This window comes from Haliotis rubra, unplaced genomic scaffold (genome assembly GCF_003918875.1).
Source record: "Haliotis rubra isolate DU_JTF1 unplaced genomic scaffold, ASM391887v1 Scf1012, whole genome shotgun sequence".
Taxonomy (NCBI): Eukaryota; Metazoa; Mollusca; class Gastropoda; order Lepetellida; family Haliotidae; genus Haliotis; species Haliotis rubra.
The window spans coordinates 112,621-115,588 of record NW_025764907.1 but is presented as its reverse complement, the minus strand read 5'-3'; the positions used below and the strand labels follow the sequence as shown (position 1 = coordinate 115,588).

At 41.0% G+C, this 2,968-nt stretch overlaps 1 long non-coding RNA gene across 1 annotated transcript; it reads left to right on the top strand.

The window, feature by feature from the left end:
- Nucleotides 1–2,527: 2,527 nt before the first annotated feature.
- On the top strand, nt 2,528–2,968 carry LOC124269343. Its single transcript, XR_006896492.1, has 3 exons — nt 2,528–2,557; nt 2,598–2,637; nt 2,895–2,968. It is a non-coding gene; the product is annotated as an uncharacterized LOC124269343 (long non-coding RNA).

The window sequence follows — 2,968 nt, the reverse complement described above, 5'->3', positions numbered from 1 at the left end:
AACAACTAGGCTGGAACCATGCTTAAATGGCACTTGCCATCCATTGTACACACAACAAAACCCAGTAAACAGCTGATAATTTATTATGTTTTGACATTTGTTCCCCGATAGTGTGTACCTGCTGGAGTATACACAGGAGAAATAAAACAATATCACAGCCAATGTGTCACTCACTCACTCACTGGACACACTCATAAATTCACACTTTGTACAACGTTGCAATCTCAAGCCATTCACACTGAATATAGTAATTAGGTCACAATAATGTCTGTTTCTCATCAACCATATGAACCATAAAACATTTTTCACTGTTAATGCCTATTTTTGGTTCAAGTTCCAGAATTTGAACTTGAATATTGTCACTGTTTTTATGCCTTTAAATAAATTGATTATTGTCAGATAATTCCACATAAACATATTTGTGACTTTTTCCATTCTGTTTTCAGGGGTACAATTAGGCACTTAGGTCGGTTGAGAAACAAGACGCTTATTACACAACTATCAATAATGGCTGTGGATTTCAAACCATCTCCACCTGCATCACAATGATGAAGTAGAATGACTGTTCAGACATGGCCGCTGGAATCAGGAGTTTCTGGCACTGTGCTGATTAAGCCAAAATAGGGAACATAGAAAGCATTTGTAATTTGCGTACGGGCCCCACAGGTGCCAGATTGTTGCTTTCCAAGGACACAATAGATGCTTTCACTTGATCTGACCTGTATTTTTTAGTGATGACATTAAACTTGGGTATTCCAAGTTCCAACCATTCCATTTACACCTGTAAAATATCATTTATATCCTACATATCTGGATTGTCTATCTGTGTTCAACCTCGATAATCTGCAGGGTATATGTTCTGATAAATCTCCACTGGTACCCTGGATGCATCTATGGCTCAGCCCGATAATTTTATTACCTCCCTTTGCTGGCTCCACATTCTCACAGTAGCCAATCAGTTAAGCTGTCGTTACAACAGAGACTGCCAGTGTCAACAAAGATAGCGGTCGCAGCCGCGAAGGTCTGTCCACAGTGCGACTTTTGGGGGAAATCATACAGACAAATTGACAGGTCTGAAACCTTAAAAAATATATGCAAGAACTCTTTCTACCTCTTTCAGAGTACCTCTGCTACAATTATGTTGCCAAGTTTAATCGGTTGGATAAAAGAAGCGAAAGTGAGTTGTGATTGTTACGCTCAACTCCCAGCGTAGACACCTGATTGGATAAAAAGCCAGCCAAGGGTGGTAATAAAATCATGAGGTCAAGCCGTAGATGCATCCAGGGTATACAGGAGATTTATCATAACGTATACCCTGGAGATTATCGAGGATGATCTGTGTTAAGAGAGGGAATACACTGGAACATGGCATGGAAGCTAATTGTAACATATTTCATAATTGCTGTAACTTGACAAGGTAATACATGAGTATCATGTTGACAACATATTTATATAATGCATAAAAATTCTTTTTGGCAACAATATTCCTCCGATGTGTACATTGATACTGATGCAGTCTTGAGATATCAATCAATCACTGACTTTCCTTATATCCTGCAAGTACAATGTATAACTTTGTTATCAAACATGACAGCAACGTGCCCACTGACACAAACATACACATATAATTGCCCATCTTATACACCTGTGTATCTGGGACATTCAAGAACTTGGTCCTTCTGTCACTATGAAGTGTTGCCTGCAAATGGGAAATTATAACACAAACTATTTAACTAAAAATATTTCTACTTGCTGAATGTCTATCAGTAAGATGGGCAGATGGCGTAGTGGGAGTGTCTGATGTTAGTTTTACAGCTCACCCAGAAACATGCTGTTAGATGTCAACTAAATCCTATACTAAACACGTCATGATGTCAAATATACACCATAGAACATGATGTCAAACAACATCACAGCTTATCACATAGTCTCATACATACATCACAGGAAACAATGTCAAACACACATCACAGCACATGGTGTCAAACATGCATACCACATGGTGTCAAACATCCATCACACCACAGGGTGTCAAACATCCATCACACCACATGGTGTCAAAAATACGTCACACCACATGGTGTCAAACATACATCACACCACATGGTGTCAAACATACGTCACACCACATGTCAAACATCCGTCAAACATCAAACATCGATCACACCACATGGTGTCAAACATCCATCACACCACATGGTGTCAAACATACGTCACACCACATGGTGTCAAACATCCGTCACACCACATGGTGTCAAACATACGTAACACCACATGGTGTCAAACATCCGTCACACCACATGGTGTCAAACATCCGTCACACCACATGGTGTCAAACATCCATCACACCACATGGTGTCAAACATCCATCACACCACATGGTCACAACATCCATCACACTACAATAGTTTCTACAAACATGTTGTCTTAATGATAACTTGTCACAAAAATGACATTTTGGTTTTATGTGAAATATTTATATTTTACACTCATATATGATAATAATACATAAATTAGTACACACGTTGGTGGTCCACCCCGATCTACACTGACACAGGTACTGACTGAGTGGTCCACTCCGATCTACACCTAGACAGGTACTGACTGGGTGGTCCACTCTGATCTACACTGACACAGGTATTGACTGGGTGGTCCACTCCAATCTACACCGACACAGATACTGACTGAGTGGTCCACTCTGATCTACACAGGTACTGACTGAGTGGTCCACTCTGATCTACACAGATACTGACTGGGTGGTCCACTCTGATCTACACAGGTACTGACTGAGCGGTCCACTCTGATCTACACCAACACAGATACTGACTGAGTGGTCCACTCTGATCTACACAGGGTACTGACTGGGTGGTCCGCTCTGATCTACACCAACACAGGTACTGACTGGGTGGTCCACTCTGATCTACACTGACACAGGTACTGACTGGGTGGTCCACTCCGATCTACACCG